The sequence below is a fragment of the Macrobrachium rosenbergii genome, chromosome 40 (assembly GCF_040412425.1).
Source record: "Macrobrachium rosenbergii isolate ZJJX-2024 chromosome 40, ASM4041242v1, whole genome shotgun sequence".
NCBI lineage: Eukaryota > Metazoa > Arthropoda > Malacostraca > Decapoda > Palaemonidae > Macrobrachium > Macrobrachium rosenbergii.
Window position 1 is genome coordinate 18,975,166 of NC_089780.1, and position 19,533 is coordinate 18,994,698.

At 34.7% G+C, this 19,533-nt stretch overlaps 1 long non-coding RNA gene across 1 annotated transcript in view; it reads right to left on the reverse strand.

Moving 5' to 3' along the window:
• LOC136826211 (uncharacterized) overlaps positions 1-19,533 on the reverse strand; it is a 145,785-nt gene that overhangs the window by 48,091 nt on the left and 78,161 nt on the right. The window lies entirely within an intron of this gene.

Here is a 19,533-nt window from a genome sequence, read left to right on the forward strand (position 1 = left end):
CATAATACTTCTTTTTCTCTCACTGTGTGTTTCTCAGGGCCATTCTTTATTTATTTCTAATGAACGTGTGTTTAATTTGAAGAAGTACAGAAGAAAGAATATTATGTTCATTCCCGAAAAAAAAAAAACATGAACATCTTCATTACTCAATATTTAATGTTGATTGTATTATCAAACGTCAGACAACAACTTAAAAAAACATGGGATTTATATTTTAAACAACATCAAGTAAATGATTAAATATGCGTCAAGAATGTGTAATTTCAGCTCTCGCCAAGAAAATAATAATAAAGAAAGTGAAAACAATGACAAAGTAATAAATAAAACAGGCATGATAATCTATTAGGCATCAAAGTCACTTAGGCCTACGAGCTGAGTCTAATCTCAGATTTCCTAGGTATGAGAAAAACAGCGGTCTCATTCACTTCACTGTGGCTCAGATTACTCATATATTTATAAGTGCACAAAAAACATGTATGTATGTATGTACGTATGTATGCATGTATGTATGTACGTTAGTACTAATACTATACAGTATATACACTCATAACCTTACTTACTTCATCTAAATGCTATTTTTTATTATTTTCATTATTGTATATGTAATGATTGGTAGTTCCTTGTACAGACAGGTAAAAAATGAAGCAGTACAGCTACTTAAGGACTAATTGCAACAGTTAATGATCAAGATCTTAATTTCAGTTTTAGTATATTCTAATAATGTGAATGTCTTATTCTGTTTTAAGAAGCAATTAGGCAGATTTGCAACCATAAATACATACCCACAAAAACACAAGTACACACTCACATACATGTGCATATATATTTATATATATATATATATATATATATATATATATATATATATATATATATATATATATATATTATATATATATATATATATATATATATATATATATATATATATATATATATATATATTCATATTCAACCTAACTACTCCAATTAATTTTTAATGATATTTATGTACATTAATCCCACATCTCTGCAAAACCTCCAATGCCAAAGATAATATTCTTTCTCACCCAATGTGAGCTGACCTCAGAAAGACAATCTTTTTTCCGCGCAAAGCGCAGAATTCTCAAGGATCGGCAAACGTCACAAAAAGTGAATTTGCAGAAGCAATTAGTCAGTTGGTCTCATCAATTACAGGCAATTTCGTCGCCTCCTCGTTACGTGGCAGTCTGAGTTTCTTGTCACCTTTTTTTTTTTTTTTTTTTTTTTCCTTTCGGGAATTCATCCAAGGAAGAATATTTGTAGCTTAATGTTTGTATATGACATGTCGCGGTGATGTGATAAAAATTCGTACGTACATATATATATATATATATATATATATATATATATATATATATATATATATATATATATATATATATATATATATATATATATATATATTTATAAATATGTATACAGTATATATACATATACATACATATATATATATATATATATATATATATATATATATATATATATATATATATATATATCTCCACTGACAAACATAAACTATAGCTAAACGAAGATGGAAGGCCATTTACATAAATGAGAAGCAACCAGTCCTTCGTCCTTGAACTAGCAATCATAGAATAAATACATATATATGACTGCGCTCTTTGTTTTGCTTCCCGTAAGAGCAGCCAAGATCTCACTGTCTGGCAAACTTAGCTATGTCCAAAATGAGCTGGACGTCCTTGCAATTATTTAAGTATTTATGGTCTGTTTTTATCTATTTTTTAGTTTTCTGTGAAAGAAGACTATTATGCCGGCTTTGTCTGTCCGTCCGCACTTTTTTCTGTCCGCACTTTTTCTGTCCGCCCTCAGATCTTAAAAACTACTGAGGCTAGAGAGCTGTAAATTGGTATGTTGATCATCCACCCTCCAAACATCAAACATACCAAATTGCAGCCCTCTAGCCACCTCAGTAGTTTTTATTTTATTTAAGGTTAAAATTAGCCATAATCGTGCTTCTGGCAATGATGTAGGACATGCCATCACCGGGCCATGGTTAAAGTTTCATGGGCCGCGGCTCATAAAGCATTACACAGAGACCACCGAAAGATAGATCTGTTTTCGGGAGCCTTGATTATACGCTGTAGCGGCTGCACAGAAAACTTGATTGCGCCGAGGAAACCAAGGCACATTTTAAACTTTTTTTTTGTTTTTTTTTAGCTGACGGTAAATATCTGCAGGCGATATCACTAAGGTTCAATGCGACTGGCTCACGCTATAGGTTACAATGATATCGGATGTGTGTATTTACCATTAGCTTAAAAAACAGTCTATATTGCAAATAAGTTTTTAGCACTGTGGGTTAGTTCGTAAAACGTTTAGATATTTCTTAGTAAATCACTAAGCGACACACACACATACACACACACGCATACGCACACAAACACATGTATATATACAGTATATACATATATATATATATATATATATATATATATATATATATATATATATATATATATATATATATATATATTAACTTTATCACTTACACAGCATTAATACAATTCCTCAGTATTCACTCGTCACTGATTCTTACCTGTAATTTTGAAAACATTAACCTCTTGTATCAGTTTATTCCAATTTAAAATCAGGAACAGATAAAATAGGAAAGACTTTATAGGAAAGTCAGTGCCAAGGAATAAATAAAAACAGTCATTTAGACTTTTCATGAAAAAAGTATCTGAACTGCAGAGGTATACGATATACGCAGTTCAAAAGTAGCATCGACGATATTTGTCCAGTATCCATAACTAGAAGTAAATCTCGCACTTAGATGATTCTCGGGTCTCACTGTGACCTTTTGCCCCCTCGCACCAAATCACTACAAAGTCCATCTGTTTCGTGCTGTCTTTAAATAAAGGTTATCTCAGAATAGGTTTCATATACCGAATTAATAATAATAATAATAATAATAATAATAATAATAATAATAATAATAATAATAATAATAATATTAATAATAATAATAATATTAAAAAGGATCTCCTTCTTTTGATGAATCGATCCTCCGAAGGACCTGTTGATAAGTTCAATCTTCCGAAGCACCTGCTGATAAGTATCGATCCTCCGAAGGACCTGTTGATAAGTTCAATCTTCCGAAGCACCTGCTGATAAGTATCGATCCTCCGAAGGACCTTTCGATAAGTATCGATCCTCCGAAGGACCTATCGATAAGTATCGATCCTCCGAAAGACCTGTGGATAAGTATCGATCTTCCGAAGGACTTGTCGATAACTATCGATCCTCCGAAGGACCTACCGATAAGTATCGATCCTGCGAAGGACCTGTGGGTAAGTATCGATCCTCCGAAGGACCTATCGATAAGTATCGATCCTGCGAAGGACCTGTCGATAAGTATCGGTCCTCCGAAGTACCTGTCGATAAGTATCGATCCTCCGAAGGACCCATTGATTAGTATCGATCCTCTGAAGTACCTTTCGATAAGTATCGATCCTCCGAAAGACCTGTCGATAAGTATCGATCCTCCAAAGGACCTGTTGATTAGTATCGATCCTCCGAAGGACCTGTCGATAAGTATCGATACTCGGAAGGACCTTTCGATAAGTATCGATCCTGCGAAGGACCTGTTGATAAGTATCTAGCAATTGGCGATTTAGAGATGAGGATGATGGTGGTGCCACGGTCGCTGTCCAGAGCTGTCCAGCGTCAAAAATATCAAACTTTATTACAAAATAAATCAAGAAGTGGGTAGTTTAGGCATATATATATATATATATATATATATATATATATATATATATATATATATATATATATATCACACATTACCACAGGTGAAAAATAAGAAACAGGGTGTAGGTCTGACCGGTTTCGACTTTATTTCAAGCCATTGACGAAGGACTGATACAGAGTGTGAGAAGTCACAAATATATATACTACAAGAACAGTACTGACGAACATACACAACCGTTAGAGGCTCCATATCCCCACTCAGGCCGGTGTCGAGGTAGGAGTGGCCTTTAAAACTCATTTGGCTAAAAATCACAATAGACTCTCAGCAATGTCCCCTGAGAGTCTATTGTGATTTTTAGCCAAATGAGTTTTAAAGGCCTCCTTTGTCTGGTAGGAGTGGCCTTTAAAACTCATTTGGCTAAAAATCACAATAGACTCTCAGCAATGTCCCCTGAGAGTCTATTGTGATTTTTAGCCAAATGAGTTTTAAAGGCCACTCCTACCTCGACACCGGCCTGAGTGGGGATATGGAGCCTCTAACGGTTGTGTATGTTCGTCATTACTGTTCTTGTAGTATATATATTTGTGACTTCTCACACTCTGTATCAGTCCTTCGTCAATGGCTTGGAAATAAAGTCGAAACCGGTCAGGACCTACACCCTGCTTTCTTATTTTTCACCTGTGGTAATGTGTGATAAATGAATCACGTACAAAAGTGATAATAATCATCATATATATGTATGTATATATATATATATATATATATATATATATATATATATATATATATATATATATATATATATATATATATATATATTATTATTCTCTCACTGAAATTAATGTTTTTAAATCATCATCATTATTGACCTCTATTCAAATGAAAATCATGAACTTACAAAAATGACCTGTATTTAGACTAACTTTGCCAATCTTCCTATCAACTTAAGGCAGGTAATATTGTGACTAATGAGCTTTGTAATCTACGAAGATATATATATGTACACACACACACACACACACACACACACACATATATATATATATATATATATATATATATATATATATATATATGCTCAATTTATTGGGAGCAAGATCTAACAAAAATATTCTCTTCATAAGAAACTAATGTATTTCAGAAGGGAAAGACCATTGTTACGATAGATCAAACACTCGGTCAACATGAGGAATATTTTCCACATCAAAAATACATAACCTTAATTATACGTTATGTGTAAATTCTCAACAGACGTTTATTCAAAAGTTATTGCAGATAGAATCATATTAAAACAATTATAATAATACCAGTTTGATAGGAATATCTAACACTTCTCTCTATACTTTTAATTTGTAATCACTCTAACAGGTAAAAAAAAATACAGCTAATGCCATCTAGTGACGCATTAGAGAAACATATTTAACCGGCTTCTTCGTGAATATTTCTTTGCCTTAGTCAGTAGTTGGTTCTGCCTTCAATTTTGTCCCTCATACCAGAAATGACAGAAAGTTTGTTATACGCAAGAAGGGAAAAGACCGGTTAACCAGTCGAACAGATTTTATTCTTACTTAGCTTTATCAGTTCAGTTACAGAAATTCTGTACTTAGTTACTGGTGTAAGTTTTATGAAATATTGATATACTTTACTCTAGTGCATTTCTTTTATTCATATTCGAGAATTTTAGTGTAACTCACTAACCAGTTGCAAGACATCTCACTTCATCTCAGAATTGTGCGCAAATTATCCTCGAACTCCAAACTTGAGGGTAGAAAGAAATCTCGAAATCATGCAATGGATTCTTACACCTAAACCCTGGAATCGTATCCACAGGTAAGAAATATTCGAATCATCAAACTCTTACATACGTGACGGTGGAGACGAATGTCCTATACCCGAGGTGGATTGAATTGCAGTTCTTAAAACAGTGGTTTTCTGATGTACGTGGTCCTACGTTGCCACAGTGCAAGATTTGCAATGTCCTTATTTTACATGTAATAGAGTACAATGCATATCTGTATAATTACGCTAATAGGCACTCAATAATGACTTAAAAAATAGAAGTGATGGGCGTTGTTGTATAAACATTGATATATTATTGTGCAATTGCAGATAATTGATGATTATTATTTTGCAAATGGTAATGAACTCCAGTTAGAACAAGATATTAACTATCTATTTCTAAACAGAGGTTTAGAGGTAAATCCTCTTTCCGTCATCATTCATTTATTTATTTATTTATTTACTAGCACTGGGTTTATATTGTATATGTTCAGTGTAATATCTATTTTATTATTTGCTAACTATGATTCACACTTATGAACATGATTGGTAATTATACAAATAATAATAATTAGTTATAGGATAAACATGGCAATGACTGTTGCTCTGTTTATCCTTGGAGCTAAAAACCACCTGAGGAAACAACCTTGATATAATAATAATAATAATAATAATAATAATAATAATAATAATAATAATAATAATAATAATAATAATAATATCTACACTTTTACTAAACAACCAACTGTGGGATTTTCTCTCATTTCCCTTTCAGATCCTTGTACTTCATTTCCATTTTTTTTTTTATTGATCTCTACCTTGCTGTCCATCCACTCCAACTCTCTTTTTCACCCCCTTGAACGCTGAATGGCCGAAAATGCCCCAGTCCATAAGTGCCTAAATATAAAATCAATAAAAAAAGTGAATAAATTAAAACTCCCAATTCAGCTTCGCCTAAGACCAATCCCAGGCCAGCATTTCTCCTCATTGTCCCTGGAGATCAACCCGGCCCCGTCCCTAGCTTCGTGGCGGTACGTAACGTCCTTAGGTCAGGACTTGCAGTCTCAACCCTCATTTATGTCGTGATGATAATTCGTAGCAAAACGAACGATCCTTAGTGCACGAGAGAGAACATAACGATACTATTAGCAAAGCGAATGATCCCCAGTACACACACACACACTTACACCTACACACACACACACACACACACACACACACACAAAACACTCACGGAAATCATCCTACAAGATGGCAACAGAATCATACTGGATATCATAATATACAAAAGACATAATGAAACGTCGGCTCGGATGTCAATAGGCAGCGATTGCCTGGACTGGAATGCCGTTGTAACCTGAGATTCATTTCCTTCCAGCTATTGTTTTTTATTATCCCTTTTTTTTCAAGAGAGTTTTTTGTTTTATTTTCTTTCCTCCTTAATAAGCGTTATTGTTTTTTTTTTATTTTCTAAATAGTTTTTTTTATTTATCTTCCTCATAAGTTATTGTTTTGTCTATTTTTCTGAAGAGTTTTTTCTTTTTTCCCATTCCTCGTAGGCGTTGTTTTTTTCTATTTAACTAAAGTTTTTATCTTCCTTATAAGTGTTATTTTTTTTTCTAAAGAATTTGTTCTCCTCATAAGCGTTATTGTTTTTTTTCTGAATTTTTTTTATGCCGTTATTAGCAGGCGCCGTTGGTCACAAACGAACGCGAAATTTATGTTTGACTCTCGAGCGTCATTTATGTGGTTCTCGAACGTCAGTTATGTGGTTCTCGAACGTCAGTTATGTGGTTCTCGAACGTCAGTTATGTGGTTCTCAAACGTCATGTGTGTGTGTGGTTCTCGAGCGTCAGTTATGTGGTTTTCGAACGTCAGTTATGTGGTTCTCGAACGTCAGTTATTTGGTTCTCGAACGTCAGTTTTGTGGCTCTCAAACGTCGTTTATGTGGTTCTCGAACGTCAATATGTGGTTCTCGAACTTCATTTATGTGGTTCTCGAACGTCAATTATGCGGTTCTCGAATGTCAGTGATGTGTGGTTCTCGAACGTCATGTATGAGTGGTTCTCGAACGTCAGTTCTGTGGTTCTCGAACGTGGTTCTCGTCCTGTTATTGTCTTTGCTGATGCTGTTTTTGTCTTTAATATCTTCGACTTCATATGACACAAATTTATTTTGATTTATATGTTTGTCTATTTTTGCTGTATCTTTTTTTTTTTGTAGTAGCCATTTTAATCAATATACTTTCCTGCCTTTGTTTTCGTTAATGTATTTCTGTTTTTGCCATTGTGTCTTTATTTGTTGGTATACTTTCGTTTTTGAGAGAGAGAGAGAGAGAGAGAGAGAGAGAGAGAGAGAGAGAGAGAGAGAGAGAGAGAGGAGAGAGGTTTATTATAGTATTATTTAATTTTAAATCTCATCTGGAGGAATTTTGAAGTAGCCAGGGATGTAAAATAAAGAGAGGCTGCTGGAGAGAGAGAGAGAGAGAGAGAGAGAGAGAGAGAGAGAGAGAGAGAGAGAGAGAGAGAGAGAGAGAGAGATAAACGATTTTTTCTAATATTATTTCATTTCAAAATTCATGTCGTGGAATTTTGAAATATACCCTCGAATGATATGGCAGGGATATAAAATGATAAGAGAGAGAGAGAGAGAGAGAGAGAGAGAGAGAGAGAGAGAGAGAGAGAGAGAGAGAGAGAGAGAGAGGTGCATTATAGTATTATTTAATTTTAAATCTCATCTGGAGGAATTTTGAAGTAGCCAGGGATGTAAAATAAAAGAGAGGCTGCTGAGAGAGAGAGAGAGAGAGAGAGAGAGAGAGAGAGAGAGAGAGAGAGAGAGAGAGAGATAAACGATTTTTTTCTAATATTTCATTTCAAAATTTATGTAGTGGAATTTTGAAATATATATACCCTCGAATGATACGACAGGGATATAAATAAAATGATGAGAGAGAGAGAGAGAGAGAGAGAGAGAGAGAGAGAGAGAGAGAGAGAGAGATAAACGGTTTCTTTGATATAATTTCATTTAAAATCTCAAGTAGTGGAATTTTAACGTAATGACAAAATGAAAATGGACAGCAGTTGAGAGAGAGAGAGAGAGAGAGAGAGAGAGAGAGAGAGAGAGAGAGAGAGAGAGAGAGAGGAGTCTATTGTCCTCTCTTGTATCAGACCTCTACTAAGGCCTATACAGTACAAGATAAGAGGCTTACAATTAGTTGCCCAGGGGGCAGAGAAGGACATCGGTAGGAGTTGCTAAGCCTCATTATAGGAACAATGTGAAGCAATGAATGTTAATGTTCCTCATTAATAAGGACTTTTGGTCGGACAGGGATTATGGAATTGTTTTCACGGGTCTTTTTGAAGGTACTATTATTATTATTATTATTATTATTATTATTATTATTATTATTATTATTATTATTATTATTATTATTATTATTTTAAAAACATTACACGAGCCTTAAACGGCTATATTATTGTGGACCCTTCAGAACATTATTATTATTATTATTATTATTATTATTATTATTATTATTATTATTATTATTATTATTATTATTATTATGTAGGTATCAGCCTGCGTATTCAAATGTATAAACGAATGACAGAATTATGCAAATTTTGTAAACCATGTTTTCGTATCGTATAAAATCAGTGACGGTAAAATTGTTCGTATTACTATCACTACCACTTCTTTTAATGACACTACCACATTCACCAAGACCACTGAATGGCAAGTTTCAAAACGAAGGGAGAAAACTGAAGAAATGCAAAGTTAAAGAGGTTTGATATCTTGCTTCTCTTAGTGGTAGGATGAGGAGGGTAACTTCCCTCTTTCCGAAGGAATCGGAGATAGCTTTATTTTCGGGTTGTTCTGCTTCGTAAGATGAAACTGTTATTTAAGAATGGAATTTTTCTTCAGCGGTTATTTAGAATCTTATAGCTTTAAGTTAGCCTGAGAATATTTTACTGGGATGTGTATAGACTGAATACTATCATTTAATAAAAAAAAAAAACTTTATAAAGTTTGCTTCCTGCAACACACAGACAAATCACTTTATTTACAAAGACCCAAGAGTTACATTCAAGTAAATCATTTAAATATTACCTAAATAAATATTACCTAAGGCGGTGTCTGTGACGAAATACAAACTGTGGCTAAAATCATTGGACAAAGAGGCACAGGTCCTCTGTAAATTTTCAACCAGAACTAATTTGTAATGGCTTACCTTCGCTAACAAAACAATCAATCTACCTTGATGCAAGCATAAACAAAGGATACAAGAAACATCCCAACAATTAGCAGCTCAGTAAACAAATTGAACCTCAGGTAAGATAAACAACGGCTTCAGTGAGTTAAAAGTTCTCAGAATAGTCATGATTCTCATCTCTCTTTGGCTGCAGCCTCCTCTATCCTTCCAAGAATGATGGCAGTAAGAGGCATAACTGAATATAGCTAGCAAGAGGGATATATATAGCAAAGATATAAGCTATAACTGAATATAGCCAACAGCAGCCTCTGCTCTATTCACCTGAGGAGATCCCCAACACTGAATAACGACTGCATTGTTTACATCTGCGAGATTCAGTAGATAGGATTGTGGGCTTCATATTTCAGTTCCCCAAACAATCGGGGAGATATCCTTTGGGTCCAAAAGAGAAGGAATTCCTTTTATCAACTTTTATTTCCACTTTTGGTCGTTGCGTCAGATAAATTACCCGAACAATAAATCCTTCCTGGAACTGCTGCATTCATAATTTATCACAAAACGATGTGGTGGATAATTACAGGTTATTTTTCATCCCAGGGTTGAAAGGGTTGCCTGAGCACTGATTATCTTTATGGCGTTGCATTGTTAGGGAGGATTAAAGTTCTCCTTGGAGAATAATTGCAAGAACTGACCCGTGTATTATAAGCCTTTGTTGATAAGTTAAAGTTAATTCATTAGTGCTATTCTAATAGGTAGTTATATATCCTAGTAATTTTTTACACTGATAAGTTATTATGCCATATCAAAACGTAAATGCATGCGCACATAGCGACACACTTTGCATGTATACACACACACACACACACACACACACACACATATATATATATATATATATATATATATATATATATATATATATATATATATATATATATATATATATATGTGTGTGTGTGTGTGTGTGTGTGTGTGTGAGTGTGTGTGTTTGTGTATGTGTGCGTATATATGTCTAAATGAACGACAAGGAACATGGACACGTATTTCTATCAACATGCAATGATTTGGCCTTTAAAAAACCTTGTGTTCTTGAGGGAAGTATACTAATTCCTCACCCTTGACCAACTTCAGCCTTTTCTCCATTAAAACAATTTCATTATTACAGTGTCGTTTCTCAAATGATATTCCAGTCGGTCTGTATTTGCTGGATGGAAATCGAAACTTATTTATATCTATAAGGAAGTAATAATAACTGCATCTGGAAGTAAATTGAACCAGGTATTAGAAGAGATTGTTTTTGCCTTACATTTCAAGACTCTATCTTTCTATTTACGATTATATTTCCCTCTTAGGTCTCCGAAATGTATCTGTTTTGTATTAATGGAGCTAATATTCCCTTCAAGCCTCACAAACCGATTATCTATTCATAACATTATTTCTTGAAACGCCTCTGCTCCAAAGAGTAAAGAAGAAGAAAAACCACAGACCAGACGACTCTCTCGTCTTGTGCTTGGATTGTCTGAAATGGCGCCAGGAACGGTGTCACAGACACCGATAAATTGATACCTTATCTTCCGACAAGATACGTGGGATAAATAGAACGCATTTAATTACGTGGCGAGAGTGTTCGAGAAGCCTCTCTAACCCTTACGCTCTCGAAGGATGACCGTCTCTGAAGGTTGATACAACGATAGAATGATGCCTGTGAGATGTTTGAAGGTGTTAGGGGCTTGAATAATTAGCTCTGGAAAGCATGGGAAAGCGGGATTGTATGGAAGGTAATCGGAGATGAAATTGGATGTCAGGTTTGTTTACTTGGAGCCGTTCTCTACGTCGAAAAAATTGAATGAGTTTCATCGCTTTCTCTGCTTTCACTTGATGCGGTTGTTTCCGAGCAGGCAAACATTAAAATGATGAAAATAATGTCAATATTACTCATTTTACAAAATATGCTTCCATTTTTATATATTTCTAAAAATATTTATTAAAAACGACATAGTGACAGGTGCCAAACCACCGCCATTGATACACACGACAAATCCGAACTCAAATCTCAACATTTTCAGTTCCAGATCGCTTCAAAACAGCTTTCACTCAAAACAAATCGTTTCAAGACGAGGACCAACGAAACCTCGAACACCCCCTCGTTCTTTTTTTGTTTGGGAGACCTCAGAGGAGAAGGATGTTCATGTTAAAAAGGTTTGGAAATAGCGCTGAAGGCCGACCATGCTTAAAGAACTAGGCGCCGCCTGGATAGGCTTATGGGCTACACCGTCTGACCAAGTGTCTGGGTCTAAAGGCGGACCTCTATCCTCTCCCCTTTTTTTACAATGCCTTTTTTTTTTCTTTGGCATTTGTTTATTTTTTGTGTGGTATGGGACTCGCGACATCTCTCGGCATATTTCTTCTTGTGGTTTCTCGTGTGGGGCGTTTGTTCTTGTAGCTGGTGCGTTGGTTTTCTTTGTCTGTGGTAAATTATAGATAGCTTATTCGTACTGCATGTTTTTAATTTTAGTTTTCTTTTTTTTATTCCTTTTTAAAGTGTGACTGATCGTTTCACTGATAAACTAATTAACATGTCATAATTTCAAAAGCTCGTTAGGAAGTTATCACTAGAAGTGTACCCAGATGTACCTACCTCTTACTGTAAGTTTGTAAGTTTATCTATTATCATTTCAAGGACTGTATCCTTCACGTTTTTTTTTTTAAACAAGACAGATATAAGTACATTTCATTTTTATTTGACTTCAGAATTCGAATACAATTCTATTTACTTTCTTAGACAGATTCCATGTTTTTTAGTAGTGTCATGAAAGTATTATAAGTTCGAGCGTTAATGAGTGACCACAAATAAATATCGTAAATACTGCATTATCCGTGATTGCAGATTTAAACAAGAGAGTAATATAATTCAGCTGACCGGCATTAGTACTGTTTAGTAGACGTCGTGTAATGAAGATCGTATTAGTTCTGACTGCAAAAATGACCAAGCTAATCTCTGCGATATCAGTGGTGTGTGAGGCTGCCTGTAGGAAAAAAAAATCACATCTGAGAACGTACATCTAAATCAAGCTTTACACTGGATGTGAGTTCAGACTAGTTCAGACTAGTTCAGACTAGTTCTTTACGTTACAGAATGTACGCAACTACTTTCTGTAACGTTTATTCTGTAGCTGCTGTAGTGCCCAGTGCTAGGAAGTGTGAACTTCATTCTACTTTAAAATACCATGCGCTACTGCCTTATTTTCTAACTCAAATCGTTGTTAATGTATATCTGTATTCATATTTGTTCTGATTTACTTTTAATGTTAATTATGTATTAATCATTCTGTTCTCTCACTTGCCTACTTAAGACATTTGAGAATTAGCTGGCAGAAGTTGTTTTGAAGTCGTTAACTAAAGAAAGCCTTGAGATATCATAAAGTATAAAACCGACCAAAGTTAATTGTTCATCTCCTCTCCATCGGTATACCTCCCTAGGAGTCGAGGAACATCATGAAAAGAAGCAGCTCGCATAAGTCTACTCGAGACCACGCATAAACTTTGCTATTTTACCTCTCCCGTGCATGCCGTGAATGCAAACAGATATGTAAATGAATTCTACACATCATTCATTTCCTAATGGACACTTCGTACCCAAACCCGGGAGATTAATCAGACTACGGTAATGAAGAGTCTGCATTTCACTTTGAAGGCGCAAGATGAACTGGTTAATGAGAACGGGTGAAGAATACCTTTAAGTAAAGGTGGAGTGGACTGGGCAGAGGTAAAACGAAAAATGATAAACGAAGGTAAAAATCAAAATTTAAAAAATCAAGAACAGTATCGTGCATGCCGTGAATGCAAACGAATATGTAAATGAATTCCATGCATCATTCATATCCTAATGGACACTTCGTACCCAAACCTGCAAGATTAATCAGACTACGGTAATGAAGGCGTCTGCATTTCACTTTGAAAGCACAAGACCAACTGGTTAATGAGAACAGTTGAAGAGTACCTTAGGGGGAAAAGTAGGGTGGACTGGGCAGAGGCAAAACGAAAAATGATAAACGAAGGTAAAAAGCAAAATTAAAAAGCAAGAACAGTAATGTGTAAGTCTTTACAGGCATCTGCTTGATGTTCAGGCCAGCAGATAAGTATCATGAAAGATTTCTTTTGCATGATTATATGTTCGATCCACTTTCAGTGCCTAATTCGTTCGTATTTATGGGTCTCGAAGACTTATTAATAGCCTAGGAAGAGCAGATTTATGGGCAAATTACTCCATTATATTCACTGGGCAATGGTACGATACGTCATTCATAGGTTAAAATTTATATTTTATGGCTACTAACTCTCCGAAACCACATGCTATTAATATAATTAGGTTCGATTTCGGTCTTAATGGCGTAAAACTTATAAATGTATCATATATATATACATATAATATACATATATAAATATATATATATGTATATATATATATATATATATATATATATATATATATATATATATATATATATATATATGTATATATATATATATATGTACACATATATATATATATATATATATATATATATACTGTATATATATATATATATATATATATATATATATATATATATATATATATATATATATATATATATATATATATATATATATATATATTACATATGCATATATATGTGTGTGTGTGTGTATGTTTCATTGTGAAATCAGAAAAATATTTTAATGGCTTTATATATATATATATATATATGTATATATATATATACACACACACACACACATATATATATATATATATATATATATATATATATATATATATATATATATATATATATATATATATATATATATATATATATATATATATATATATATATATATACTATATATATATATATATATATATATATATATATATATATATATATATATATATATATATATATATATATATGTATATATATATACACACACAAAGCCACTTAAATATCCTTTCCGCTTTCACACTAAAACCATACTTATAACTTTCTATGTGTCCTCATTAAAAAACCCGAAAAATCCCTTCACCACTCGATCAAAAAATAAAAAAACCCCAAATTATTGATAACTTCTATATCCAGACTATAAGCCTTTCAGTGGAATTAATCCCGTTTCAAGGAATCTATTAGTATGCATTCACAATCCCAGGAGCTTAAGGGTGATTAGAAACACATGACAGGTTGAGAGAGAGAGAGAGAGAGAGAGAGAGAGAGAGAGAGAGAGAGAGAGAGAGAGAGAGAGATAAAAAGTGGTTCTTGGAGACACGGATTCAAGGTCACACAAAAGCCGGCTTGAAAGGTCTGTGCTTCTGTTTCTGACCATATGATTATTACAGAAAACTTTTATGTGATAAGAGAAAAAAATCGACTATGTTTTTCTAAGAAGGAACATCCCCTCTTCGAGTAGATAAATGCACAGAAAACTCCAGTTATTTTTTAAATGATATATATACGTATATATATATATGTGTGTGTGTATATTATATATATATATATATATATATATATATATATATATATATATATATATAAATATATAAATTTTTGACTCACATCAGGATCAGAACCCAGGTCTTTCAATTGAAAGACCTGGGTTCGATCCTGATGTGAGTCAGAAATTTAGCTCTGTTAAACACGTGATTGTGTTGATTATTTCTATATATATATATATATATATATATATATATATATATATATTTCAGAAAATATGGCTGCTACAAGTTTTAAAGGACACATATATGCATTTCATAGCTTCAATGCTTTAAGATGTGATGAAAGAATTTATGGAGTCAGATGGAACTAGGTCGAGAGACTCGAGGTAAAATCTTTGTGTTCAACAAATAGTTTGATTCCTCAGCAATATTGCCGGTCAGGTGATCTTCCGAAGTGTTATGTATATTCGTGAGTACGTGCGTTAATTTGATCTAGATTACGCCAAAATCTGCCCTAAAAGTGAGTTTGATCGTTCATTAACGTGATAGAACTGCAGTTGTCTAGACGTAGCTTTGGAGAGGATCCAGGCTTTGAACGGCAGATAAGGTAGACTTTGAAATCTCTGTTTTTATGGGAGAAAATTGAACTTGTGATTTTTACTATGATTTTCTAATCATTATGAACTTTTGAACTGGTGTGGGAGATTTAATATGAATATTCATACCTCTTTCATATTATTATTTTGTCATGTTACGTTTGCCATATCTTGGCTATGCATTTTACACTTTCCATTATTGTGTTTTGCATTTCATGTATTTTTGGGAGTTTTCTATCATGTTTGATTCTTCCGACAGATGTCTGTGGACAGATGTCGGTGGATAGTGTGGACGGTTTCGAATAACATGTGGTAGACTGGTTTTGACATGACTAATTATTGATTTTGGGAGTATGTGTGAGTTTGGATATTTTCAGGCTATTAGCCATAGTGAGACTTCTTTAATCAGAAGTGTTTTACAGTTCAGAGTTTAGTTATCTAACTCGATATTGCATTTATTATGCATTTTAATCTTTGCTTTGTTTTATTCATTTCTTGTTGGGTTATTTGAATAATAAACCTATTTTTGTAGAAACTATTGCGTTTCTTTAAATGGTCCATTTAGTTGATTTGGTGAGAATGAGTGCGATTCGGGTGGGTGAACTTCGGAAAACGATGAGAGAGAGAGAGAGAGAGGTGATACACGGTGAGAGAGAGAGAGAGAGAGAGAGAGAGAGAGAGAGAGAGAGAGAAAGAGGAGAAAAATAGATGTAAGTGTTGCCGTGAGCGAACGTTCATACGCCCCGTTTCCTGAATTAATGGTGGCAGCCGTGTCTGAATGAAATGGCGGCAGCGGGTGTCTTTTGATTTTAAATGGTGGCAGCATGATTTTAATGTCTTTAATGATGGCGAAAGAGGGAGATTGCTAATAGACTAATTGGTAACGTTGATGCCCAAGGCATAGGCGACTTCACCTAAGAGCTAAGGCGACGGGTCAGTGTTGAATGACTGAGTAGGTCGTGATTACGTGCGAAATGCGGGGAACCTTTCCTCTTTTTTCCGTTTCTATTCGAGTACTGGGAGTGGGGAGTTGTGAAATAGATCTGGTTGATCTCTAGAGCAATTTTGGGGTTAACAAAATACCCAAATAAGTGTGAATAGTGGCGATTGTGAGTTAATTACGCAAAGTGATGATTCAACTAGAAACGCGCTGGGTGTCTTTTTTGCTTCGCCGTCGAGTAGGTGACGTCACAGGCTGCACACAGCTCTGTTGAGAGATAGGTACTTCGTTTTCTGTTTCAAAATTGGTAAGTACCCCATTCTCGTAAGTTGCGCAGAACGCCGTTTTCTGTTCTTCTTTTAGAGGGGTAACTTGTGCCTTTCTCTAGTGTTCTTTTGGTTTTCTCTTTTTATGTTGTTACGCTCAGGGCGTGTGATTACTCACAAAATGCCGGACGATGCAGCAAGCACATCCCAATCAGTTGTGGTGCATAAAGTGACGAACATTTGTGGGGGAATTACAAATTTTAAAGGGTTAGTTGATGGAAAGCCAACCCAAAATATAGAAACTTTCATTGAGTCAGTGAACAATTATCTGAATTCCAAGAAAATTACGAATGGCGCTGAAGCTTTAACAGAGGCTAAATCATTTCTGGATTTAGATAAAGGAGATATTGGGAAACGAGCACGCAGTTTCGGGTTCAGAAGGTGCAAAACTTGGAATGAACTGCAGAAATTTCTACGAGCTACTTATGGCGGAGTTCAACGTGAATGCGCAGTTCGGAATTTGCGAGAGTTTCTCAAAATAAAGAAAGGCAATGATTCACTAGTCACATACAGTGCGAATTTATTTGATGCAGTAGTTGAGTTAAAGAAATCTATAACAGGTTCTCCATGGGTAACTGGAAATAATATCTCCTTAGATAATTTTGAAAGATTGTTACACTTTGCTTGCCTTTTAACGTCAGTCCCAGATGTAATTGTAGATAGTTTTGATAAGAGAATTGATCAGGATACAGACGAATCCTTTTTTTTGCACAGATTAACAAAAATCTAGCAAAATGCCCGACACTGGACAGTAGTTTTGTACAGGGAGGTGCAAAGATGTCAGCTGCGGTTTCCAAACCACAGAATAATGATAGTCGCTCGCACTCGGGAAATGATGCAACAGCGAAGACATGTGCACGAGTAGAATCGAAGAAAATTCCAGAGAGATCAGTCACAACGATACGTTGTTTTAATTGTGATAAAATAGGCCATAGTAAGTCAAATTGCAGAGTGAGATATTGTTCAGTTTGCAAATCTTCAGATCATGGATGGAGATTTTGCCCAGCCACGAAGAATAGAGATTATTCAGGAAGTCACGGGGAGGTTTTTCTAGATATGACAGGAGAATTCCACATGATGCAAGTTCTAGATACACAAAGGAACAGCAGAATTTTCACAAGATAAGTTCGAAAACGGACACAGGATAATGACTAATCAGGTCGTAGAGTCACTAGAACCTAGGCCGATTGTACGTGGATTCTCTAATGGCAATGAAATTTCTATTTTCATTGATTCTGGTAGCTCAGTTAACTTAGTAAATGCTGACCTTTTTCACTCGAGGTTTCCAGAGTGCAAATTAGTCCCTTCTAGTGAGACAGTGTGTGATGTACAAGCGAGGAAACTGAATATTTTAGGTTCGTCATTTCTTACGCTTTGTATCGGTGGAAAGACAATAGTAGAACCATTTTTGGTCATAGAAGGATTAGCCTTAGGTGAAATGGTTTTGCTAGGACACCCTTCTTGTATGCGACATAACATCAACATTCTTACGGGAGTTCAGGGGATTACAATAGGTGAGTCGGGTTGTTTTGTTCCATATATACACAGGAAAGAAACTTGTGAGAAACCTAAGACACAGTCGGAGACATGTGTAACACATTCATTAGAGAGTGAAGATATTCCGCAGAGATCTTTCAAAGGATTTTTGTTGGAAGATATTGAATTGCAACCGCGAGTTCTTACATTAGTTAAAGTGTCGTTGAAAGAGAAAAAGTTTCCTTCTCAAGTGTGCGTTGTTGAGGGAACCGAGAAATTCAAAGACGTTGTGAGTACGGTGTCAGTGAATGAAATTTCAGTCGCAGGCGTGACTTCAGTAGAATTAGTTAGCTATCAAGACTCAGTGAAAAAATATCACAAGGGTACTTATGTAATTGATTTTGAAGAGTTTAATGAAGAGCATAAATTAGTGAGTTTTTGTGGAGACGGGAATATGTTTCCTAACGAGGAGCAACAGTTCCGAAGTCAGGTTCTACATGAACACTTGGCTAAAGTTGATTATCCTGAGTATTCAGATAAAGTAGAGAAAGTGTTGAAAGAATATCTAGATATCATTGCTTTGAAGGGAGATAAATTAGGAGTTACAGATGTTTTAGAACATTCAATCCGCCTAGAAAAGGGTACAAATCCCATATATATTCCAGCATATCGAATTCCTTTTAAGATCAGGAAGAAGTAGAAAAAGAAGTTCAGAAGTGGGAGTCGGAAGGCATTATTAGACCGTCCAATTCTCCGTTTAATTTTCCTTTGCTTGCAGTTCCTAAGAAAGACGGTAGTATCAGAGTTTGTGTAGATTTTCGTAAATTGAATGAAAAAACATGCCCAGATAGATATCCGGTAGCTTGTTTGCCTGATTTGTTTGTTGAGATCGGTGGCAAGAATATATATTCATCTATAGATCTTATGCAAGGGTTTTACAGGTTCCCCTTTGTGAGAGTAGCCGTAAATATACAGCATTTTCGGTACCAAAGG